General features: G+C 47.4%; 1 protein-coding gene across 1 annotated transcript in view; it reads left to right on the forward strand.

The window, feature by feature from the left end:
• The first annotated feature begins 14,685 nt into the window (after window positions 1-14,685).
• Window positions 14,686-27,395, forward strand: part of plch2a (phospholipase C, eta 2a) — a 346,627-nt gene continuing 333,917 nt past the window's right edge. The window contains exon 1 of the mRNA XM_068017174.1: window positions 14,686-14,886. The gene's annotated coding sequence lies outside the window, so the exon portion shown is untranslated. The remainder of the gene's footprint in view (window positions 14,887-27,395) is intronic.

Below are 27,395 nucleotides of genomic sequence, written 5' to 3' on the forward strand. Positions count from 1 at the left end.
CAGAGAAAACCAGTGAAAACCAGCACAGAAACCCGGTGAATAACCAGCAGAGAAACCCAGTGAATAACCAGCAAAGAAACCCAGTGAATAACCAGCAGAGAAACCCAGTGAAAACCAGCACAGAAACCAGGTGAATAACCAGCAGAGAAAACCAGTGAAAACCAGCACAGAAACCCGGTGAATAACCAGCAGAGAAACCCAGTGAATAACCAGCAAAGAAACCCAGTGAATAACCAGCAGAGAAACCCAATGAAAACGAGCACAGAAACCCGGTGAATAACCAGCAGAGAAACCCAGTGAATAACCAGCAAAGAAACCCAGTGAATAACCAGCAGAGAAACCCAATGAAAACGAGCACAGAAACCCAGTGAATAACCAGCACAGAAACCCAGTGAATAACCAGCAGAGAAAACCAGTGAAAACCAGCACAGAAACCCGGTGAATAACCAGCAGAGAAACCCAGTGAATAACCAGCAAAGAAACCCAGTGAATAACCAGCAGAGAAACCCAATGAAAACGAGCACAGAAACCCAGTGAATAACCAGCACAGAAACCCAGTGAATAACCAGCAGAGAAAACCAGTGAAAACCAGCACAGAAACCCGGTGAATAACCAGCAGAGAAACCCAGTGAATAACCAGCAAAGAAACCCAGTGAATAACCAGCAGAGAAACCCAATGAAAACGAGCACAGAAACCCAGTGAATAACCAGCAGAGAAAGCCAGTGAATAACCAGCAGAGAAAGCCAGTGAACAACCAGCACAGAAACCCGGTGAATAACCAGCACAGAAACCCGGTGAATAACCAGCAGAGAAACCCAGTGAACAATCAGCAGAGAAACCCGGTGAACAACCAGCAGAGAAACCCGGTGAATAACTAGCAGAGAAACCCAGTGAACAACCAGCACAGAAACCCGGTGAATAACCAGCAGGGAAAGGCAGTGAATAACGAGCAGAGAAACCCAGTGAAAACCAACACAGAAACCTGGTGAATAACCAGCAGAGAAACCCAGTGAAAACCAGCACAGAAACCCAGTGAATAACCAGCAGAGAAACCCAGTGAATAACCAGCAGAGAAACCCGGTGAATAACCAGCAAAGAAACCCAGTGAATAACCAGCAGAGAAACCCAATGAAAACGAGCACAGAAACCCGGTGAATAACCAGCAGAGAAACCCAGTGAATAACCAGCAAAGAAACCCAGTGAATAACCAGCAGAGAAACCCAATGAAAACGAGCACAGAAACCCAGTGAATAACCAGCACAGAAACCCAGTGAATAACCAGCAGAGAAAACCAGTGAAAACCAGCACAGAAACCCGGTGAATAACCAGCAGAGAAACCCAGTGAACAACCAGCAAAGAAACCCAGTGAATAACCAGCAGAGAAACCCAATGAAAATGAGCACAGAAACCCAGTGAATAACCAGCACAGAAACCCAGTGAATAACCAGCAGAGAAAACCAGTGAAAACCAGCACAGAAACCCGGTGAATAACCAGCAGAGAAACCCAGTGAATAACCAGCAAAGAAACCCAGTGAACAATCAGCAGAGAAACCCGGTGAACAACCAGCAGAGAAACCCGGTGAATAACCAGCAGAGAAACCCAGTGAACAACCAGCACAGAAACCCGGTGAATAACCAGCAGGGAAAGGCAGTGAATAACGAGCAGAGAAACCCAGTGAAAACCAACACAGAAACCTGGTGAATAACCAGCAGAGAAACCCAGTGAAGACCAGCACAGAAACCCAGTGAGAACCAGCACAGAAACCCAGTGAATAACCAGCACAGAAACCCAGTGAATAACCAGCAGAGAAACCCGGTGAACAACCAGCAGAGAAACCCGGTGAACAACCAGCACAGAAACCCGGTGAATAACCAGCAGAGAAACCCAGTGAATAACCAGCAGAGAAACTCGGTCAATAACCAGCAGAGAAACCCAGTGAAAACCAGCAGAGAAACCCAGTGAATAACCAGCAGAGAAACCCAGTGAATAACCAGCAGAGAAACCCAGTGAACAACCAGCAGAGAAACCCAGTGAACAACCAGCAGAGAAACCCGGTGAATAACCAGCAGCGAAACCCAGTGAATAACCAGCGGCGAAACCCGGTGAATAACCAGCAGAGAAACCCAGTGAATAACCAGCAGAGAAACCCAGTGAACAACCAGCAGAGAAACCTAGTGAAAACCAGCACAGAAACCCAGTGAATAACCAGCAGAGAAACCCAGTGAATAACCAGCAGAGAAACCCAGTGAAAACCAACACAGAAACCCAGTGAATAACCAGCAGAGAAACCCAGTGAATAACCAGCAGAGAAACCCAATGAAAACCAGCAGAGAAACCAGTGAATAACCAGCAGAGAAACCCAGTGAAAACCAACACAGAAACCCAGTGAATAACCAGCAGAGAAACCCAGTGAAAACCAGCACAGAAACCAGGTGAATAACCAGCAGAGAAAACCAGTGAAAACCAGCACAGAAACCCAGTGAATAACCAGCAGAGAAACCCAGTGAATAACCAGCACAGAAACCCAGTGAATAACCAGCAGAGAAACCCAATGAAAACGAGCACAGAAACCCAGTGACTAACCAGCACTGAAACCCAGTGATTAACCAGCAGAGAAACCCAATGAAAACCAGCACAGAAACCCAGTGAATAACCAGCAGAGAAACCCAATGAAAATGAGCACAGAAACACAGTGAATAACCAGCAGAGAAAGCCAGTGAATAACCAGCAGAGAAAGCCAGTGAACAACCAGCACAGAAACCCGGTAAATAACCAGCACAGAAACCCAGTGAATAACCAGCAGAGAAACCCAGTGAACAATCAGCAGAGAAACCCGGTGAACAACCAGCAGAGAAACCCGGTGAATAACCAGCAGATAAACCCAATGAACAACCAGCACAGAAACCAGGTGAATAACCAGCAGAGAAAACCAGTGAAAACCAGCACAGAAACCCAGTGAATAACCAGCAGAGCAACCCGGTGAAAACCAGCACAGAAACATGGTGAATAACCAGCAGAGAAACCCAGTGAATAACCAGCACAGAAATCCAGTGAAGAACCAGCAGACAATCCTGGTGAAAACCAGCACAAAACCACGGTGAATAACCAGCAGAGAAACCCAGTAAATGATCAGCACAGAAACCCAGTGAATAACCAGCAGAGAAACCCAGTGAAAACCAGCACAAAAGCCCAGTGAATAACCAGCAGAGAAACCCGGTGAATAACCAGCAGAGAAACCCAGTGAATGATCAGCACAGAAACCCAGTGAATGATCAGCACAGAAACCCAGTGAATGATCAGCACAGAAACCCAGTGAATGATCAGCACAGAAACGCAGTGAATAACCAGCACAGAAACCCAGTGAATGATCAGCACAGAAACCCAGTGAATGATCAGCACAGAAACCCAGTGAATAACCAGCACAGGAACCCAGTGAAAACCAGCCCAGAAACCCAATGAATAACCAGCAGAGAAACCCAGTGAAAACAAGCACAAAAACCCAGTGAAAACCAGCATAGAAACCCAATGAATAACCAGCAGAGAAACCCAGTGAATGATCAGCACAGAAACTCAGTGAATGATCAGCACAGAAACCCAGTGAATGATCAGCACAGAAAACCAGTGAAAAACAGCACAGAAACCCAGTGAATGATCAGCACAGAAACCTGGTGAAAACCAGCTCAGAAACCCAATGAATAACCAGCACAGAAACCCAGTGAATGATCAGCAGAGAAACTCAGTGAATGATCAGCACAGAAACCCAGTGAATGATCAGCACAGAAACCTGGTGAAAACCAGCTCAGAAACCCAATGAATAACCAGCACAGAAACCCAGTGAATGATCAGCAGAGAAACCCAGTGAAAACCAGTACAGAAACACAGTGAATGATCAGCACAGAAACCTGGTGAAAACGAGCTCAGAAACCCAATGAATAACCAGCACAGAAACCCAGTGAATAACCAGCACAGAAAACCAGTGAATGATCAGCACAAAAACCCAGTGAATGATCAGCACAGAAACCTGGTGAAAACCAGCTCAGAAACCCAATGAATAACCAGCACAGAAACCCAGTGAATAACCAGCACAGAAAACCAGTGAATGATCAGCACAGAAACCCAGTGAATGATCAGCACAGAAACCCAGTGAATGATCAGCACAGAAAACCAGTGAATGATCAGCACAGAAACCCAGTGAATGATCAGCACAGAAAACCAGTGAATGATCAGCACAGAAACCCAGTGAATGATCAGCACAGAAACCCAGTGAATGATCAGCACAGAAACCCAGTGAATGACCAGCACAGAAACCCAGTGAATGACCAGCACAGAAACCCAGTGAATGACCAGCACAGAAACCCAGTGAATGATCAGCACAGAAACCCAGTGAATAACCAGCAGAGAAACCCAGTGAATGATCAGCACAGAAACCCAGTGAATAACCAGCACAGAAACCCAGTGAATAACCAGCACAGAAAACCAGTGAATAATCAGCACAGAAACCCAGTGAATAACCAGCAGAGGAACCCGTTGAAAACCAGCACAAAAACACGGTGAATAACTAGCAGAGAAACCCAGTGAAAACAAGCACAAAAACCCAGTGAAAACCAACATAGAAACCCAATGAATAACCAGCAGAGAAACCCAGTGAAAACAAGCACAAAAACCCAGTGAAAACCAACATAGAAACCCAATGAATAACCAGCACAGAAACTCAGTGAATGATCAGCACAGAAACCCAGTGAATGACCAGCACAGAAACCCAGTGAATGATCAGCACAGAAACCCAGTGAATGATCAGCACAGAAACCTGGTGAAAACCAGCACAGAAACCCAATGAATAACCAGCAGAGAAACCCAGTGAATGATCAGCAGAGAAACTCAGTGAATGATCAGCACAGAAACCCAGTGAATAACCAGCACAGAAAACCAGTGAATGATCAGCACAGAAACCCAGTGAATGATCAGCACAGAAACCCAGTGAATGACCAGCACAGAAACCCAGTGAATGATCAGCACAGAAACCCAGTGAATGATCAGCACAGAAACCCAGTGAATGATCAGCACAGAAACCTGGTGAAAACCAGCTCAGAAACCCAATGAATAACCAGCACAGAAACCCAGTGAATGATCAGCAGAGAAACTGAGTGAATGATCAGCACAGTAACCCAGTGAATAACCAGCACAGTAACCCAGTGAATAACCAGCACAGTAACCCAGTGAATAACCAGCACAGAAACCCAGTGAATGATCAGCACAGAAACCCAGTGAATGATCAGCACAGAAACCCAGTGAATGACCAGCACAGAAACCCAGTGAATGATCAGCACAGAAACCCAGTGAATGATCAGCACAGAAACCTGGTGAAAACCAGCTCAGAAACCCAATGAATAACCAGCACAGAAACCCAGTGAATGATCAGCAGAGAAACTGAGTGAATGATCAGCACAGTAACCCAGTGAATAACCAGCACAGAAACCCAGTGAATAACCAGCACAGAAACCCAGTGAATAACCAGCACAAAAACACGGTGAATAACCAGCACAGAAACCCAGTGAATGATCAGCAGAGAAACTGAGTGAATGATCAGCACAGTAACCCAGTGAATAACCAGCACAGAAACCCAGTGAATGATCAGCACAGAAACCCAGTGAATAACCAGCACAAAAACACGGTGAATAACCAGCACAGAAACCCAGTGAATGATCAGCACAAAAACCCAGTGAAAACCAGCACAAAAACACGGTGAATAACCAGCACAGAAACCCAATGATTAACCAGCAGAGAAACCCAGTGAATGACCAGCACAGAAAACCAGTGAATGATCAGCAGAGAAACCCAGTGAATGATCAGCACAGAAACCCAGTGAATAACCAGCACAGAAACGCAGTGAATAACCAGCACATAAACCCAGTGAATGATCAGCAGAGAAACCCAGTGAATGATCAGCACAGAAACCCAGTGAATAACCAGCACAGAAACCCGGTGAAAACCAGCACAAAAACACGGTGAATAACCAGCAGAGAAACCCAGTGAAAACCAGCACAGAAACCCAATGAATAACCAGCAGAGAAACCCAGTGAATGATCAGCAGAGAAACTCAGTGAATGATCAGCACAGAAACCCAGTGAATAACCAGCACAGAAACCCAGTGAATAACCAGCACAGAAACCCAGTGAATGATCAGCACAGAAACCCAGTGAATAACCAGCACAGAAACCCAGTGAATAACCAGCACAGAAACCCAGCGAATAACCAGCACAGCAACCCAGTGAATGATCAGCACAGAAACCCAGTGAATAACCAGCACAGAAACCCAGTGAATAACCAGCACAGAAACCCAGTGAATGATCAGCACAGAAACCCAGTGAATAACCAGCACAGAAACCCAGTGAATAACCAGCACAGAAACCCAGTGAATGATCAGCACAGAAACCCAGTGAATAACCAGCACTGAAACCCAGTGAATAAGCAGCACAGAAACCCAGTGAATAAGCAGCACAGAAACCCAGTGAATAACCAGCACAGAAACCCAGTGAATAAGCAGCACAGAAACCCAGTGAATGATCAGCACAGAAACCCAGTGAATAACCAGCACAGAAACCCAGTGAATAAGCAGCACAGAAACCCAGTGAATGATCAGCACAGAAACCCAGTGAATAACCAGCACAGAAACCCAGTGAATAACCAGCACAGAAACCCGGTGAAAACCAGCACAAAAACACGGTGAATAACCAGCAGAGAAACCCAGTGAAAACCAGCACAGAAACCCAATGAATAACCAGCAGAGAAACCCAGTGAATGATCAGCAGAGAAACTCAGTGAATGATCAGCACAGAAACCCAGTGAATAACCAGCACAGAAACCCAGTGAATAACCAGCACAGAAACCCAGTGAATGATCAGCACAGAAACCCAGTGAATAACCAGCACAGAAACCCAGTGAATAACCAGCACAGAAACCCAGCGAATAACCAGCACAGCAACCCAGCGAATGATCAGCACAGAAACCCAGTGAATAACCAGCACAGAAACCCAGTGAATAACCAGCACAGAAACCCAGTGAATGATCAGCAAAGAAACCCAGTGAATAACCAGCACAGAAACCCAGTGAATAACCAGCACAGAAACCCAGTGAATGATCAGCACAGAAACCCAGTGAATAACCAGCACTGAAACCCAGTGAATAAGCAGCACAGAAACCCAGTGAATAACCAGCACAGAAACCCAGTGAATAAGCAGCACAGAAACCCAGTGAATGATCAGCACAGAAACCCAGTGAATAACCAGCACTGAAACCCAGTGAATAAGCAGCACAGAAACCCAGTGAATGATCAGCACAGAAACCCAGTGAATAACCAGCACAGAAACCCAGTGAATGACCAGCACAGAAACCCAGTGAATGATCAGCACAGAAACCCAGTGAATAACCAGCACAGAAACCCGGTGAAAACCAGCACAAAAACACGCTGAATAACCAGCAGAGAAACCCAGTGAAAACCAGCACAGAAACCCAATGAATAACCAGCAGAGAAACCCAGTGAATACCCAGCAGAGAAACCCAGTGAATGATCAGCACAGAAACCCAGTGAATAACCAGCACAGAAACCCGGTGAAAACCAGCACAAAAACACGCTGAATAACCAGCAGAGAAACCCAGTGAAAACCAGCACAGAAACCCAATGAATAACCAGCAGAGAAACCCAGTGAATACCCAGCAGAGAAACCCAGTGAATGATCAGCACAGAAACCCAGTGAATGATCAGCACAGAAACCCAGTGAATAACCAGCACAGAAACCCAGTGAATGATCAGCACAGAAACCCAGTGAATAACCAGCACAGAAACCCAGTGAATAACCAGCACAGAAACTCAGTGAATGATCAGCACAGAAACCCAGTGAATGATCAGCACAGAAACCCAGTGAATGACCAGCACAGAAACCCAGTGAATGACCAGCACAGAAACCCAGTGAATGATCAGCACAGAAACCCAGTGAATGACCAGCACAGAAACCCAGTGAATGACCAGCACAGAAACCCAGTGAATGACCAGCACAGAAACCCAGTGAATGACCAGCACAGATACCCAGTGAATGACCAGCACAGAAACCCAGTGAATGCTCAGCACAGAAACCCAGTGAATGACCAGCACAGAAACCCAGTGAATGACCAGCACAGAAACCCAGTGAATGATCAGCACAGAAACCCAGTGAATGACCAGCACAGAAACCCAGTGAATGATCAGCACAGAAACCCAGTGAATGACCAGCACAGAGACCCAGTGAATGACCAGCACAGAAACCCAGTGAATGACCAGCACAGAAACCCAGTGAATGATCAGCACAGAAACCCAGTGAATGACCAGCACAGAAACCCAGTGAATGACCAGCACAGAAACCCAGTGAATGATCAGCACCGAAACCCAGTGAATGATCAGCACAGAAACCCAGTGAATAACCAGCACATAAACCCAGTGAATGATCAGCAGAGAAACCCAGTGAATGATCAGCACAGAAACCCAGTGAATAACCAGCACAGAAACCCAGTGAATAACCAGCACATAAACCCAGTGAATAATCAGCACAGAAACCCAGTGAATAACCAGCACAGAAACCCGGTGAAAACCAGCACAAAAACACGGTGAATAACCAGCAGACAAACCCAGTGAAAACCAGCACAGAAACCCAATGAATAACCAGCAGAGAAACCCAGTGAATGATCAGCAGAGAAACTCAGTGAATGATCAGCACAGAAACCCAGTGAATAACCAGCACAGAAACCCAGTGAATAACCAGCACAGAAACCCAGTGAATGATCAGCACAGAAACCCAGTGAATGACCAGCACAGAAACCCAGTGAATGACCAGCACAGAAGCCCAGTGAATGACCAGCACAGAAACCCAGTGAATGCTCAGCACAGAAACCCAGTGAATGACCAGCACAGAAACCCAGTGAATGACCAGCACAGAAACCCAGTGAATGACCAGCACAGAAACCCAGTGAATGACCAGCACAGAAACCCAGTGAATGATCAGCACAGAAACCCAGTGAATGACCAGCACAGAGACCCAGTGAATGACCAGCACAGAAACCCAGTGAATGACCAGCACAGAAACCCAGTGAATGATCAGCACAGAAACCCAGTGAATGACCAGCACAGAAACCCAGTGAATGACCAGCACAGAAACCCAGTGAATGACCAGCACAGAAACCCAGTGAATGATCAGCACCGAAACCCAGTGAATGATCAGCACAGAAACCCAGTGAATAACCAGCACATAAACCCAGTGAATGATCAGCAGAGAAACCCAGTGAATGATCAGCACAGAAACCCAGTGAATAACCAGCACAGAAACCCAGTGAATAACCAGCACATAAACCCAGTGAATGATCAGCAGAGAAACCCAGTGAATGATCAGCACAGAAACCCAGTGAATAACCAGCACAGAAACCCGGTGAAAACCAGCACAAAAACACGGTGAATAACCAGCAGAGAAACCCAGTGAAAACCAGCACAGAAACCCAATGAATAACCAGCAGAGAAACCCAGTGAATGATCAGCAGAGAAACTCAGTGAATGATCAGCACAGAAACCCAGTGAATAACCAGCACAGAAACCCAGTGAATGACCAGCACAGAAACCCAGTGAATGACCAGCACAGAAACCCAGTGAATGACCAGCACTGAAACCCAGTGAATGACCAGCACAGAAACCCAGTGAATGATCAGCACAGAAACCCAGTGAATGACCAGCACATAAACCCAGTGAATGATCAGCACAGAAACCCAGTGAATGACCAGCACAGAAACCCAGTGAATGACCAGCACAGAAACCCAGTGAATGACCAGCACTGAAACCCAGTGAATGACCAGCACAGAAACCCAGTGAATGATCAGCACAGAAACCCAGTGAATGACCAGCACAGAAACCCAGTGAATGACCAGCACAGAAACCCAGTGAATGATCAGCACAGAAACCCAGTGAATGATCAGCACAGAAACCCAGTGAATAACCAGCACAGAAACCCAGTGAATGATCAGCACAGAAACCCAGTGAATAACCAGCACATAAACCCAGTGAATGATCAGCACAGAAACCCAGTGAATGACCAGCACAGAAACCCAGTGAATGACCAGCACAGAAACCCAGTGAATGACCAGCACAGAAACCCAGTGAATGACCAGCACAGAAACCCAGTGAATGATCAGCACAGAAAACCAGTGAATGATCAGCACAGAAACCCAGTGAATAACCAGCACATAAACCCAGTGAATGATCAGCACAGAAACCCAGTGAATGATCAGCACAGAAACCCAGTGAATGATCAGCACAGAAACCCAGTGAATGATCAGCACAGAAACCCAGTGAATGACCAGCACATAAACCCAGTGAATGATCAGCACAGAAACCCAGTGAATGATCAGCACAGAAACCCAGTGAATGACCAGCACAGAAACCCAGTGAATGACCAGCACAGAAACCCAGTGAATGATCAGCACAGAAACCCAGTGAATGATCAGCACAGAAACCCAGTGAATGATCAGCACAGAAACCCAGTGAATGATCAGCACAGAAACTAACCGATAATCAGTCAATCAATCCACAAATCCTATTTTATGAGCCAGGCGCTGGTTTGCAAGGTTCACAGAAAATATGAGTAATTGTCATTAAAGTAGGGTATTGAGAAAGAAAGACTTGCTTTTATATAGTGCCATGGACATCCTCAGAATATCCTAAAGGACTTTACAGCCAGTGTAGTATCTTCAAACATTCTTCTTCTTTGGCCTCCTTGTCTCGGGAGACAATGGGTAATCACCTGGAGGTGGTCAGTGGTTTGTGGAGCAGCGCCTGGAGTGGCTATAAAGGCCATTTCTAGAGTGACAGACTCTTCCACATAGTCAAACATAGTCATTGTGTAATGCAAGAAACACAGTAGCCAATCTGCGCACAGCAAACTCCCACAAACAGCAATGTGATAATGGTCAGATTATCATGCTGATAATGATGTTGGTTGAGGGATAACTATTGGCCAGGACACTGGTATAGTCATGGGATCTTTTACATCCACCTGAGAGGGCAGATGTGGCCTCAGTTTAATGTCTCATATGAAAAATGGCATCTCTGACAGTGTAGCCCTCCCTCAGTACTGTACTGGAGTGCCAGCCTAGATTATGAGTTCTAGTCTCTGGAGTGGGGCCTTGTTCCGATAAAGTCCCTTGTGTGCACAGATCGAAAGAAGCATGGGGTTGGAGGGACATGATGGATGTACAGGAAGACATAGGGTCAGGGGGTGAAAGGGAAATGCAGAATTGCTCGGAACAACGGTGTTTTGTAAAACTGTAAGAAATGCAAAAATATTTTCATTGCAGTGACTGTCAGATTTAAGCAGTAGTAGTGAGTCCCGTTTGACCTCTGCTCCAGATATGTTAGAGCAGGAAGAAGGCAGCCTGAGCTCAGAGAGAGTTAACTGGATCGAGTGGCAGCAGTGAGTCACTAAGCACAGCAATTAGAATAACCACAGGTAATGTCTGGTTTTCTTGTTGCAAAAAGTGAATGTGGGGATTGCACAGCTAAACTGCTTGCTGCTGTAGAACACATAATTGGTCTGAATGATTCCATACTTCTTTTCAGAGCATCTGACATCTCATCCCCCTTTCATTCTGTGCAACCCCATCCCCCTTTCATTTCCCATTTGATCCGTGTTCCCCACTTGATCCGAGTTTGCTGATCTCAATCTCAGGGACTGTGCCTTGAGTTAAGAAATGAAACATATTGGCTCCTGCTCATTACTTAGCGACTCCCTGCTGTAAAGAAAGAAAGACTGACTTACATAGAAACATAGAAAATAGGAGCAGGAGTAGGCCATTCGGCCCTTCAATCCTGCTCCGCCATTCATTATGATCATGGCTGATCATCCAACTCACATTTATATCACATCTTTCATGACTTCAGAGCATCCCTAAGCTCATACAGCCAATAAAGTGCTTTTTGAAGTGTAGTCTCTGTTGTAATGTAGGAAACACAGCAGCCAATTTGCGCACAGCAAGCTCCCACAAACAGCACTGTGATAATGGCCAGATAATCTGTTTTGGTGATGTTGGTTGCGAGATAACTATTGGCCAGCACACCAGGGAGAACTCCCCTATTGATCTTCGAAATAAATTGCATGTGTGATTGGACGTCAGGTGAGGACAGGGTCAGGTGGGTCTGAGGTGTCCACCAAACATCAAGCACTCACTGTCGAGGTTCATGCACCAGCAATGGAAAGTCAGAGAATCAGACGCCAGCTGAGGAACCCCATCCCAGTTGGAGTCATGCCTTTCCAGGAGAGGAGAACTGAGAAAACACTTTAAATAATCCATGCAGGAAAAGCAATGAAAAGACACTTCAAGAACGGTTAAATCATCAGTTCACAGTCCAGGTGTTTCTTATAACCTGAGCTATCAAACTGGAGGACATCTGGAGGAAGTAGTCTCATAAGCAATAACTGGCCGGCTGCCTGTGAAAGTATAACAGGACCCAGCAGTGGCAGGGAGACGATCATGTGACCTTTACTACCAATGGGCCAGGTTCCCCGGTCTCTACTAACCCCTGATCTCATCTTTAACACAGGAACCATTTATCATTTTCTCTCTTTCCCTCTTTGTGTGGGGAGGAGGTGGAGTGTGCAGGGGCTGGAGGTTCCTCAGGGGCCCTTCCTGTGTGAGCCCAGATGCAAACTCGCATTTATATAGTGCCTTTTACACAGTAAAAACGCTTCCCAAGGTGCTTCACAGAGCGTTATCAGACAGCAATTGCCACCGAGCCACATAAGGAGATATTAGGACAGATGACCAAATGGTTGGTCCAAGTGGTAGGTTTTAAGGAGCATCTTAAAGAAGGAGAGGGAGGCGGAGAGGCTTAGGGAGGGAATTCTGGAGCTCAGGGCCTAGTCGTCTGAAGGTACGGATGCCAATGGTTGGGTGATTAAATTCGGGGATGCACAAGAGGCCAGAATTGGAGGAAGCAGAGAGCTTGAGGGATGTCGGGCTAGAGGCAGTTACATAGATAGAGAGGGGGCCGAAGCCATGAGGTGTAAGAACACAAGGATGAGAATATTAAAATCGAGGCAGACTCGCAGAATTGGCAGGCTATTCAGCTATGGATGGCACAGTTAATTGTGTATCAATTGGATTTTAATTGTATTCAGGCGGTGAGCATTAACTGGGGACTTATAGGAGCAGACTTAAAGAGAGCTTGTTGGTTGGAGGTGCACAATATTTAATAACGTAAGAGCATAACATAAAAGTTTGTAAGTGTATAAAGACGAGGCTCCAGTGTTGTATCCTCCCTCCACTGCCTGGTTATCTGAGCTCGAACAGGCACCCCTGCTGAGTCCCATTCCTATTCTCATCCGAGATCCACATACACGAACATACTGGCTGGGTGGGGGTGTTTGTGTAGGGGAGCAGGGAGAGGAGAGGGGGAAGGGGCTCCCCTGATAGTGATTAGGCTGATTTTGCCCCCTACCCCAACCCAGGAACATTGATGCCAACTGTACCCTGTGGATTGATGTCCTGACTGAAAGCAGCAAATCCAGTACAGACTGGCAATTGAAGCCAGAGCTTTCCTATTGTGTACTACACTGGACAGAAATCAAAATGGGTGAGAAGGGGAAACGCTGCTGAGTGCAGAGACTCAGCTGAAGCCTGTGGAAGCCTCATGTTAGGATGTCAGCTGTGGCTCAGTGGATAGTTCTCTTCCCTCTGACTTAGGAAGGTGGTGGGTTCAAATCCCACTCCAGAGACACAGAGCCCATAATCTTGCTTGGCATGCTCAGTGCTGAGGCTGTCTTTCAGAAGAGATATGGAACTGAGGCCTGTCTGCTTTCTCGTAGTGGACATAACTGAACTCAGGGGCTACTTTTTGAAGAGCATGAGATTTCTCCCTGGTCTCCTGGCCAATGTTTATCCCTCAGTCAACATCACAAAAGCAGATTATCTGCTCATTATCTCATTGCTGTTTGTGGGAGCTTGCTGCATGCAAATTGGCTGCTCCATTTCCTACAACAGTAACTACACTTCCAAAGTACCTTATTGCTTGTAATGTGCTTTGTGACAGTCTGGGATTGTGAAAGGTGCTATATAAATACAAGCCTTTCAGTTGTTGGCTTGGTCCCTCTTAACCTCCCAACTCAAAGGTTTGGGCAATCGTCCCTTTTTTTATTTTTTCATGGGATGTGGGCGTCGCTAACAAGGCCAGCATTTATTGCCCATCTCTAATTGCCCTTGAGAAGGTGGTGCTGGGCCTTTAATGATGTCAAATGTAAGAAAATGAGCCAACTTCACACAGAGGGCTGAAAATCATTAACTCAAGTGACCTTTGCACCCTGTTTGCTGTGTGATCCATGGTGATCCAGAATGTGATAGGGGAGAGAGAGAGAGAAAGAGAAAGAGAAATACCAAAGGCAAAAATACCGCGAAAATGCACAGGTGACAGTCTGAAACTCCTGGTTTGCCACTTGCACCCTGCAGAACCAGTATTCCTGGAAAATTCCACTTCATCTCCTTACACCTCCCTCCCTCCCTGCCTGTCTCTTTTACGTTCAATCTATCAACGCCCTTTCACACTTTGTTGCTCCACCCCCCTATTTCTCAACTAACTAGGTTGCCCAGGCACCTGGGTTTGAACAGTGCTGAGTGAGGTGGATGTGTCATGTGTTTGTGGGACTGGCTTCCAGTGTATTTAAAACTCTTAACGACTGGAGAAGGAGGCGGGCTCACCTACAGAAGCATTGTTTTCTTTAACTGTAAGTCTTTGACTTGTACTGAGAAAGGACCGTGTGTAAGAGCCGTACCTTGTACCTACTACACTGCAAGGCACCCACCCTACACCAGGAGAGCTCAGGTAAGCCTTTGCTCAGTCTTAAAAAGCTCTGTTCCCTCACTTCAACATCCCAGTTGTGCTTGCAACAGGATCCTATGAAGCTCAGGCCTCTTGGGAATTTTGTAATGGAGACTAACCTTTCACCATTCTTTCTGTTAAAGTCGTTTTAACGCTAATTAATTTTGGCTTTTTCCTCTGTCTGCAATCACCTCCTCTCCCCTCCTGCTGACTCCCTGGTGGGGTATAGAGGGCTGTAGAGGCACAAGTCACACTCTGTTCAGCTTTCACATGGCATCCCACAATAGCAAGAACTGGTAAGTAATTCAACCACTGGGGGTTCACACTGTGGTTCCAGTCCTGAGCTCTGCTGATGTTTGATAGAGTCACGGTGCTGTTTTTTAAACTTTGCTGCCTGTATCCCATCTCACACCATGTCTTGCTCACCATCATTCCCTGTGCTCACTGACTTACAAAAGCCCCCAGTCCACCACTTACTCGAATTTAAGATTCTCAACCTCGTGTTGTAATCCCTCCAGGCCTCGTCCCTCCCTATCTCTGTAACCTCCTCCAGGCCTATAACCCTCTGAGATCTCTGTCATCCTTCAACTCTGGCCTCTTGTCCATACCCCACTTTGCCCCTCTATTGGTGGCTATGCCTTCAGTTGCCATGGCCCTAAGCTCTGCAATTCCCTCCCTAAACCTCTTTGCCTCTCTACCTCTCTTTCCTCCTTTAAAATGCTGCTTCAAACCTCCCTCTTCGACCAAGCTTTTAGTCACCTGTTCTAAAGTCTCTTTATGTGGCTCGGTGTCAAATGTTGTTTGACAATGCTCCTGTGAAGCACCTTGGGACATTTTACTACATTAAAGGTGCTATACAAATGCAAGTTGTTGTTGGTGTTGTTTGATTTCCTGTCTCTCCTCTCTTGAAAGTGCATGCTCCTCACAGAGGAACAGCTCCTTGGGTGTTGGTACCCTCTCCCCCCTCCTTCCCCCTCCTCACCATTCCTCATGCATGGGCCCAGGTGTTGAATGCTGGTTGTCTATTCAAGTTTGGTGGTGGGTGGGGGACAGCAAAGATGAGCTTAATTTTGTCCTCAGCTGACGTCCAAACGTATGGGCGCTTTGTAGGGCAAGGATTCCAAGGCAAGAAACTCTGGCCAATTTTAGCCTTTGTAACCGAGGGTACAGCAGTCAACTGTAATGAGCCCGAGCCCGAGCTGAGCTAACACAGCAGAGACCGAGGATTGTCCTGGTCGATGTGGCTTGGTAAAATTGAGTTATCAGCCATGGAACAGTCACTGCATCCCAAAGGTAATCTACTGAGACGCTTTGACATAAGACACTGGACTAGAAAATGCTGCGATGTCTAAAAATGAATTGGGTGTTCAGAGGCTAGTGGAATATTGGCTTCTATCTTAAAAGGACTGGAATACAAAGGGCAGGAAGTTATGCTTCAGCTGTACAAGACCATGGCCAGATTCCATCTGATACACTGCATTCAGTACTGTGCACCACAGCTCAGGAGGGATATATTGGGTTGGGGGTGCAGTGCAGATTCACCAGAATGATACCAACAACAATAAAAACTTTCATTTTTATAGCAGCTATAATGCAGTGAAATGCCTGGAGAGTGTTGGAATAACAAAGACATGGAGGAGGGTTTCAGCAGCACATGAGCTGAGGCAGGGACGGAGTCGGGTGATGTCATGGAGGTAGAAATAGATAGTCTTGGTGATAGAGCGGATCTGTGGTCAGATACTCATCTCGGGGTCACGTGACATCAAGGTTGCGAACTGTCTGGTTAAAGGATTTAAAAGGTTAAATGATGAGGAAAGGTTGTGTAAACTTGGTTTGTATTCCCTTGTATTTAGATGGTTGAAGGGTGATCTAATGAAGGTGTTTGAACTGATTAAGGGATTCAATAGAGAAACTATTCTCTATGGTGGGAGAATCAAAAACAAGGGGGCACAATACTTAAATTAAAGCTAGGCCATTCAAGAGTGAAATTAAGAAGCACTTTCTCATATAATGGCTGTTGATCAACTGTAACTTTCAAGATTGAGATTGATAGGTTTTGTTGGGTATCAAGGAATATGGTACAAAAGCAGGTCAGCGATGACCTAACGGAATAGCAGAGCTCTTGTTCCTGTACTCATAAAGTATAAACTGGTACAGTTGCTGTGTTTCTGATACCTCATGTTATATAAAGGAGGTTCCTGACCTTTGCCGTCTTTCAAATGAGTCCGAGACCCCACCTGTCCTCTCAGCTGGACAGATCCCATGGTCACTATTCCCTGGTGTCCTGGCCAACATTCGTCCCTCAATCAACATCACTGAAAAACAAATTACCTGGTCGTTATCACATTCCTGTTTCTGGGGAGCTTGCTGTGTGCACATTGGCTGCTGCATTTTCTACTACACTTCAAAATTACTTAATTGGCTGTAAAGTACTTTGGGATGTCCTGAGGTCATGAAAGGCGCTATATAAATGCAAGTCTTTCATTTCCTTTAATGTGCACTGAAAATGGCTAAAAATGCAAAGTATCAGTCATATAGGCTGGTCCCTCTCAATCCTACAAACACAACTTGCCAAACTAAATATACGTATCTATGCAATTTGGGGAGAGAGAGATTATGAGTGCCTTAACTTCAGACTAGTTTCTCCAGTTTAGGGCTATGACTGAGAATCATATCCAATGTTGTAATGACTGTACTACTCCAACTACCTGCATAGGGATTGCAAGTGGACACACATTTTGTTTGAGTAATGTAATGTGAGACATAAAGAAGAGTGGAAATGTGGGGACCTCTGTGGTTATATTTCCCCCCAGTTTTCCTCTCTTCTCACCAGGAGTTGATTGATTGTGACTGTATTTGCCATGACAAGCTTCTGGTACATCACATGAGACTAAAATGAGTGTCCAGCTATTTAACTGTTGCTTCACAGTCAATCCTGTCTGTACCCAGCTTTGCACTGCACATATGTTTTGCAACAGGGGCACTGGAAGCTGATGGAGAATGCAACCCTGCTGATTTTCTCTCCATTGCCCTAGAGCTGCTGAGTCCAGTTGTCACCATCAGCAAACTCAGTCCCGATCATTGGGGAGTCCTCGCCAACACATAATTATCTTCTTCTCTCATAGTTTTGCATGAAAGTGTCTCCTTATAAGTGCCTGATCTGTTTGCTTTATTAATATAAAAACTTGAATCACCTGCCATCTAATTTTTTTCTGGTGAGAATAATTTATCTTTTTCACAGCATTGATCTGGAATTATATCCAGTGATGCTCTCTGAGCCTTTCCCACCCTCTGTATAACTTCTGTTAAATACATTGATCAGGGCTGAGCACAACACAGCACAGTGGTGCAGTGGTTAGCACCGCAGCCTCATAGCTCCAGAGACCCCGGTTCAATTCTGGGTACTGCCTGTGCGGAGTTTGCAAGTTCTCCCTGTGACTGTGTGGGTTTCTGCCGGGTGCTCCGGTTTCCTCCCATAGCCAAAGACTTGCCGGTTAATAGGTAAATTGGCCATTGTAAATTGCCCCTAGTATAGGAAGGTGGGGATGTGGCAGGAATATGGGATTACTGTAGGATTAGTATAAATGGATGGTTGATGGTCGCCACAGACTCGTTGGGCTGAAGGGCCTGTTTCAGTGCTGTATCTCTAAATAAATAAAATAACACGGAGAATGAGGGCTCATTAATGTTTATGAAGAGTCAGTAGCACTTCAATACACAGTCACACAAATAGATATATTACAGAGAGACAGACAGAAACGAGAGAGAGCGAACTGATTGCTTGTGGCTTTACTAAGGGATAGTCTGGGGTCAGGAGCATGGTTCTGATGTTTAGCTGTTAAGATGGAGCTGAGTGTAACTTGGCCTGTCTCTTTAAGACCCCACCTCAAGTACTTCCGGTGGGGAATTGATCAGGCAATTCTCAGTCAGTGTAGCTAGAGGAAGCTTCTGAAGTCAATTAGAGGATAATTGTAGCTGCTTGTAAATTTCTGGCGTCAGGTCAGAAAAACCCAGCAAGAAATGCCTGTTTTGCTTTCCTTTTTTTTAGATTATTTTGTCTCATATACCGAAAGTGTGATGTCAGGTGTGTGATGCTGATGTGCACAATACAGAAGACCTTTTTAAACAAATAGATGTAACCGTTATATATCTTCCTCCTAAGACCTGTCATTGGCTCAGTTGTAAGTGTGTTCCCCGGTTTGGATTGAAGTCACACAGAGCGGGATGATCCCAGGTTTGGTCTATGGCCTACGCTGAGTTAAGCTGATCCCAGCTGGGTGTTGGTTCAACTTCTGCTAGGGGTCAGGAGAGGTAAGAGGGTGTTAGGTGAGGACAGTAGTTCACAGCACTGGCCCAATTATGTCATTAGAACTAACTGATTAAATAAAAATGACAAAAAAATAAAACCAAACAATAGTGCCTTGAGGATCATACAATTATTTTTTAAATGGATTTTAATGCCTTTGGTCCTTGTATTTCTCTTGAAGCTGGAATTCTCAAGGGCTGTTTTTAATCGGAAATCCCATTTTTAAAGTCTCTTTTGTAGACAGCTGTCCTTGAGTTTCTGAACAAATTAACATAATTGATATTTTCAGATGAATAAAAGAATGCAGCCTTGTGATGGTGAGAACCCAAAATAAATACTGGTTCCTGTGACTGTTAGTTTTGCAGAATTAGATACAGAGTAAAGCTCCCTCTACGCTGTCCCATCAAACACTCCCAGGGCAGGTACAGAACGGGCTAGATACAGAGTAAAGCTCCCTCTACACTGTCCCATCAAACACTGCCAGGGCAGGTACAGAACGGGCTAGATACAGAGTAAAGCTCCCTCTACACCGTCCCCATCAAAAAAAAAAGAAAAAAAAAAACGGGGTTAGATACAGAGTAAAGCTCCATCTCCCAATGCCAGCCTCACTCTTCCTCTGTCTCTTTTTCTCCTCCTCTCTCACTACCTGCGACACAAAAAGAAAAAATCAAAACGGGCTAGATACAGAGTAAAGCTCCCTCTACACTGTCCCATCAAACACTCCCAGGACAGATACAGAACGGGCTAGATACAGAGTAAATCTCCTCTAAACTGTCCCCATCAAACACTCCCAGGACAGGTATAGCATGGGTTAGATACAGAGTAAAGCTCCCTCTACACTGTCCCCATCAAACACTCCCAGGGCAGATACAACACTGGGATTGGCTGCTCTCTGATTTGGGAGCCTGAGTGCATCAATGAGGTGCAGCTGACTGTGGCTGTGTGCAGAGGTTGGAGGCTGCAGGCTGTGTGACTGCTGCAAGAGGGAGACTCAAACTGAAACAAAAGTTTTTTCCAAATTTCAACAAAGGAAGGAAGGCAGAGAACTGGAAGAACTAGAAGCTCTTTTTGTGAGTTTGCTTGGTACTGAAAGTCTTTTTCATTGATTGTTGGGGGTGGGGAAAGAAGAGACCTGAAGACCTTGGGTGGGGCTGTATTGTTCAATAGGGAGCTCCTGTGTTTAACATCTTTGGATAGGGAGCTCTCTCCCCACCCCAACTACTAAGTCTGGGACAGCTGGAGCTGCCCAGGTGAAGAGACTTCTTATCTGAACATCGAAGGAGGCATGTGCCTGGGCAGCTTACAGCTGACCCAGGTGAAGACATCACCCCACCCTCCCAACTGGAAGACCAGCTACAAGACTTGTGCAATACTAACAAAGACTGATTCCTCTTGGCCTTCCTCTCCCTCAGCCTCTTCCCCTGTGCTACATCCTTTAAGTGTTACATTTTTGATTTATTGTATTTGCTCTTTTCTTTATTTTTGCTCTCAACAAAGTGCTTGTAACTCTTCCACCCCATGACTTCTCAGTCCTCTCCGGTGGCGGGGCCCTCCTATGCTGCAACAGCTGCGACAGCTGCTCCTGTGGCCCCGTCACCATTTAAAATCTTAACATCAAAGCATGGGGTGAAGAGTTACACCCATCCTAATATGACTATTGAGGCTTGTGTTAAGGCAATGGCCGTGGTTGTCGGCCCCTCGGCCATTGTTGCAGCCTCAAAGATGTATGGGAAGGCTCTGTTCTTCCTGAAGACTGAGCAGGCGGTGTCCCTCGCCCTAAGTACGGGGCTCACAGTGGGTGGGATTTTCCTGCCAGTGGACCCTCTGGGGGCCACTGCGCATCGGGTAATCTTGTCGAACGTCCCACCCTTCATTCCTGATGAGCTCCTCCTCCCCCACCTTCACCATCTGGGGGAAGTGAGGTCAGGGATCACCCCAGTCCCGCTCGGTCTTCGGGAGCACAGCCTCCGACATGTCTACTCCTTCCGCCGCCAGCTATTCATGCAGCTGGCGCGGGAGGAGGTCTTGGAGGGCCACTTCGGTATAGAGTTTCAGGGGACGGCCTACCGCGTCTTCTGGACCTCGGATGGAGCAGGGTGCCACGTCTGCAAGAGGGTGGGGCATGTTCGTAAGAACTGCCCCAACCTCCCGGCCGCCAGCTCCACCTCGGCGGCCCAGAGTGGTTCCACAGCACCTCCTCCCACTCCCCCCACACATCCAATAGACACCGCTCAGTCGGCTCCGGAGGCTGTGGTTTTCAGTCCGAGTGGAAGGAAGACGTGGGGAAAAAAGAAACATCATGAGGCGCGTCCCCTGGACACTTTGACACAACCCGAGCCTGAGCTCAGCCCAAAGCCCATTCCCATGGAATCCACCTGTCCCAGGGCTGGGCTCAGGCCCAGGGTGACTAAAAAGGCAAAAAAGGGTGCGGAGGCGGAGGCCTCTGATGACATGCAGGTCTCTGAGTCTCCGCACCCTAGTGCGACAAAGAGGAGAAGGCACCCCTCCACAGAAATAACACAGGGCCTCTCTTGAGCTCCATCGATAGCAGCGAGTGCATCATCCTCGGGGGGGATTTTAACTGCACCCTCGAGGTGGGGGAATCGCTCCGGTCCCCAGCGTGGCCAAGCGTCGGTGGAGAAGTTGAGGTGACTGATCAGCTCCCTTAACTTGGTGGACGTCTGGCGGAATCTCCATCCCGACTCCAGCGCCTTCACGTGGAGGTCTGGAGGAGGAGGGTCCCGAATCGACCGCCTCTATTTTTCACAGGCGTACGTCTCCCGCGTCTCGGCGGCCTCCATGCGGCTGGTGCCGTGCTCGGACCACCACCTGGTGTGGGCGGAGGTCACTCTGCTGCGCACGCGGGCGGGGTCCGCGTACTGGCACTTTAACAACCGGCTGCTGGAGGACGAGCGATTTCGGGACTCGTTCTGTCGATTCTGGGCCGACTGGAGAAGGAAGCAGGGGGGCTTCCCCTCCTTGAGGCTATGGTGGGATGTGGGCAAGACTCACATCCGCGTCTTCTGTCAGGAGTACGCGAAGGGGTCGACCAAGAGGCGGGAGGCCGAGATCGGGCGCCTTGAGAGGGAGCTGCTCGACTTGGAGTCCCGCCTCGGTCATGCCGTCGCGGACCCGGCCTTGTAGCAGGCATACAAAGAGAAGAAGGGCGCGCTGAGGGACCTGCAGCTCATCGGGTCCCGAGGCGCGTACGTGAGGTCGCGGATCCAGATCCTGGAAGATTTGGACCGCGCCTCACCCTTCTTCTACTTGCTGGAAAAATGGCGGGGGGTCCGTAAGCAGCTTGTCGAGCTGCTGGCCGACGACGGATCCTCCATCACGGATCCGGAGAGAATGGGCCTCCTGGTCCGTACTTATTACAGTGCGTTGTTCTCTCCGGATCCGTCCAGCGAGGATGCGCGCAGAGTTTTGTGGGAGGACCTGCCGCAGGTCAGCCCGGAGGGCACCGAAGGATTGGAGGCTCCGCTCACGTTGGCGGAGCTGACTGGCGCCCTCCACCAGCTCTCAAGGGGCAAATCCCCAGGGCTGGATGGGTTGACCATGGAGTTCCTCAGGGCGTTCTGGGACGTCCTGGGGGACGATTACGCGCGGGTCCTGAGGGAAAGCCTGGCAACCGGGGAGATGCCCCTCTCGTGGCGCAGGGCGGTCATCGTCCTGCTGCCGAAGAAGGGCGATCTCCGCCTGCTTAAAAACTGGCGTCCGGTCTCCCTCCTCAGCACGGATTATAAGATCTTTGCCCGGGCTATGTCTACCCGCCTGGGCTCCATGCTGGCGCACATGATCCACCCCGACCAGTCCTACACGGTCCCGGGCCGGTCCATCCAAGACAACATCCACCTGGTGTGGGACTTGATCCATCTTTCCCAGAGGACTGGTCAGTCGGTCGCCTTTCTCTCCCTCGATCAGGAGAAGGCGTTCGACAGGGTGGATCACGAATACCTTTTCGGGACTCTGCGCGCTTTCGGACTCGGGCCGCATTCCGTGGCCCGTGTCCGACTTTTATACGCCGCCGCAGAGTGTCTAGTCAAAGTTAACGGGTCCTTGACGGCGCCCCTTCGCTTTGGGAGAGGAGTGCGTCAGGGATGCCCCATGTCCGACCAATTGTATACCATCTGCGTGGAGCCCTTCCTGTGCCTGCTTCGCAGGAGGTTGACGGGATTGGCTCTGCGCGAGCCGGCCATGCGGGTCATCCTCTCGGCTTACGCCGACTCTGGGGACGGTCCGGCGGGCGGAGGAGTAGCTGAAACCCCCGGGACGCCCCTCACTGCGGGTGGCGAGGGGGCTCGGGAGTGCGGAGCGATCCCGGCCGAGCTGACCCCCGCTCGGCCAGAACTGCTCATCAGACCCAGGCCCCGAAACCCTCCTCGGGAGCCGGTCCCGCACAACCCGAGCCGCTTCTCGGAAATGCCCTCCGTGCCATTCCAATCGGTGCGGAGGGGTTTCCTGTACGGGCTGCTCCTGCACACTCTCCACTTCCTCGCCCTCGTCAGCCGGCCGGACACGCCCTGGCGGTCCGCGTTGCCATCTGGCGGCGAGGGGAAACCCCGATGGAGGTCTCTCTACGCGGGAGTCTTCCCCCTTTACATCGGGGACCTGGGGTGGAGGGTGCTGCACAGAGCAGTCCCGTGCAATAGACTTTTAAGTAGGTTCACGGACTCCCAGGCCGCCTGTACTTTCTGCGGCCTGGACGAGTCCGTGTTCCACGTTTATACGGAGTGTGCGAGGTTGCAGCCCCTCTTTGAGTGTCTGAAGGGGCTGCTCCTCAAATTCTGGCTGCACTTCAGTCCCACGCTCCTGATCTTTGGGCACCCGGTGCGGAGGGGCTTGGGCCGGGAGGAGGATCTCCTCGTCGGTCTGCTCCTGGGCCTGGCCAAGGTGGCAATTCACAGGTCCAGGTTGCGGGCCGTCGGGGGTTCCGTCCTCCCCGATTGCCTGCCCCTCTTCCACGGTTACGTTCGCGCCCGAGTGTCCCTGGAGAAGGAGCATGCGGTGTCCGCCGGTATGCTTGATGCCTTCCGCGACCGGTGGGCACCGCAAGGACTGGAGTGCATCGTCGACGCCGAGAACGGCATTTTAATTTGAGTTTTGTTTATTTATCTGGTTTTAATAAAGTTATTTTAAAATTGTGTATATAAAGGGGGCCGGAGGAATAAAGGCCCCCTCGATGTGAAAAATATAAAAGGGGCCTGGGGTATAAAGGCCACCTTAAAAAGAAAAGGAAAAAAAAATGGGTTAGATACAGAGTAAAGCTACGCTGTCCCATCACTGAACCTGCAACTTTCTGACTCCGAGTCAAGATAGCTAGCATTGAGCCAATGCTGCCACTGTAAACAGATTGGAGTAAGATCGTAAGGTCAATTAATAAACATGCTGTTTTCGGTGCTGAAATTTGTCTGTGTAATAATGTGCCACTTAATGTGTGACATACGCATCTCAAACTTATATAGTTGGAATGAAATGATGTGGAGCGTGATGTAACATGAATGCTGCAGTATAGGAATTGTCAGAACACAGATGGAACATCACAACCCCCTTTGGTACAACATGACATCAAACATAGTGCTCATTCGGGCCTGAAGATGGACATTTGACAGCAAGATTTCTAAAAGCAACTTGTCAGAGCAAATCACTTCTGTCAGGCAGAATGACAGAGGTGGCTGGTCACCTTTCAACCTCAGTAAACCGTAGCTGAATAACAGAGAGAGGTGTTTGTTCAGAGCTATGTATCCCCTGAAGCACAGGCCACAGTTACTTGCAAAAGAACCAGAGGTGACATGGGGATTTTTTTTACACAATGAGTTGTTGTGATCTGGAATGCACTGCCTGAAAGGGTGATGGAAGCAGATTCAATTGTAACTTTGAAAAGGAAATTGGATATATACCTGAAGGAAAAATGTGCAGGACTGAGGAGAAAGAGTAGGAGGTATGTGGGACTAATTGAAAGAGTCAGCACACACATGATGGGCTGAATGGCTCCCTTTTGTGCTGAAGCATTCCATGATTCTATGAATACCTTTTGTACGAAAGTCATTGTGCCTTATTCAGTTACTGTAAAAGTCAATGTTGTGTTGTAATCGGTATAAATGCCCCTCTGGTTATATGACAGCGTATCCTATGATTCATGTTAACATTGCAGGAGATGTACTTGTAAATGACGAAACGGTCGAGAGAGTAAATAGTAAAAGATTATTTCCACTGATCTGTGAATCAATAGCACTTGGACAGTCTTAGGGATTAGGACCAGACATGTGAAGAGGTGATTGAAGAAATATTTCTGTAATGGGAGTTAGGACATGAGATACTTTACCACACGAGGCTGAGTCACTCCCAATGTTTAACAGGGAATTAGATAAACACTTGAGGATGAAAAAGCAGGGAATGAGCAGGGCATTGGGATTAGAATGGGCATGTGCAATGTGGAGATAGCACTGATTAAGGTGCAATGGGCCGAGTCTGTGTGTGTGTGTAATATAAATGAATCGAACATAGTTTTACACTAAAATAACACAGGTAATGTTGACAGATGTGAGGTTCACCCACTATTGTTCAGGTTGCCAACTCTGGTTGGGTGTGTTCCTGGAGGTTTCATCGCTCGACCTCCAACCACCCCACCCAGTCAACCAGCCTTGCTTCCCCCATCTCCGATATTTTTATAACTAAGAACTAAACTGCTCAGGGAAGATGAAGAAAACATGCAATTTATTTTAATGCCTCTACGATTTTCTTTTCTTCTCCTGTTTGCTCGCAGCAGTATCCTGTAGATTAATCTTTAAATCCTGGAGGGTTGGCAACCCCCTAGTTATCGTCTAACCTTTTATTCACCACAGGTCATGTACATGTGCCTTGGGGACATGTGTAAATTTTAAATCCCTGTCCCCACTAATTCCCATAGATCTCTAGCTGCTGATACTAAGAGATCCTAGTAGTTTGATTTAGGAGCTAGCGACCAAAAAAGTAATAGTGCTGATAATAGCTCTTCCCAAACCTCCAGGTCCGACAACCTTCAAACCGAATAAAGCAGTGAATTAGAAATATAAACATGCAGCAGGCTGAGTTGCCTGGGCTTGGACAGCCAAGTGTATCAGGCCTTGGGAGCTAGTCCAGGCCTCAGGCTGCAACTTGGACATCCCTTTAGTTGACCATTGGTGGAAAATACTTTTACAGAAAGCTTTTATAGTTTAAAACTTTAAAACATCAGATGCGAGTGATAAGGTACTGATGTTTTGTTGGTGTCTCTCTTGTGTCCGGTACACAGACGCTGCATCCGGCCGGGGTACACAGACGCTGTATCCAGTGGTATCTAGGGTGCAGTGACACATAGATTACCACACCAGGAAGTTAAGGCCCCTTCAATGCTTTAATGGTCAAGGTATTTGCAATCTCGATGGAGTTCTGCACATGTAGACCTTCAAAAGACAAATAAAGAGAGGAAAGGATTACATGAGGAGAGATTGGAGAAGCTGGGATTGCTCTCCTTAGAACAGAGGAGGTTAAGAGGAGATTTGCCAGAGGGGATAAAAATTATGACTGCTTTTCATAAATTATAGAATGGTTACAGCACAGAGGGAGGCCATTCTACCTGCTGTGTCTATGCTGGCCCTCTGTAAGAGCAACTCACCTAGTCCCTCTCCCCTGCCCTTTCCCTGTAGCCCTACAAATGTTTTCTCCCTTCAGATTATTATCCAATTCCCTTTTGAAAGCCCTGATTGAACCTGCCTCCACCACACTCTCTGGCAGAGCATTCCGGATCCCAACCACTCGCTGCATTAAAAAAATAGTTGCCTTTGTTTCTTTTGCCAATCACCTTAAATCAGTTCTTGACTTTGCCGCCTTGATGGAGAAATTGTTTCCAGTGGCAACCACAGCACATGGATTTAAGGAGTTTGGCAAAAGAATTCGAAGGGAGGGTGAGGAAACATGTTTTACACAGTGAGTTGTTGTGATCTGGAATGTGCTGCCTGAAAGGGCGGTGGAAGCAGATTAAATAGCAACTTTCAAAAGGGAATTGGATAAATATTTGGACGGAAAAATACAGGGTTCTGCGGAAAGAGCAAGGGGAGTGGCACTAATTGGATAACTCCACTGAATAGCTGGCACAGGCACAATGGGCCGAATGGCCTCCATCTGTGCTATACCATTCTATGATTTTACATAACGATTTCACAACCTCAGGATGGCCAATGCTGAT

Source organism: Heterodontus francisci, chromosome 37, assembly GCF_036365525.1.
Source record: "Heterodontus francisci isolate sHetFra1 chromosome 37, sHetFra1.hap1, whole genome shotgun sequence".
Taxonomy (NCBI): domain Eukaryota; kingdom Metazoa; phylum Chordata; class Chondrichthyes; order Heterodontiformes; family Heterodontidae; genus Heterodontus; species Heterodontus francisci.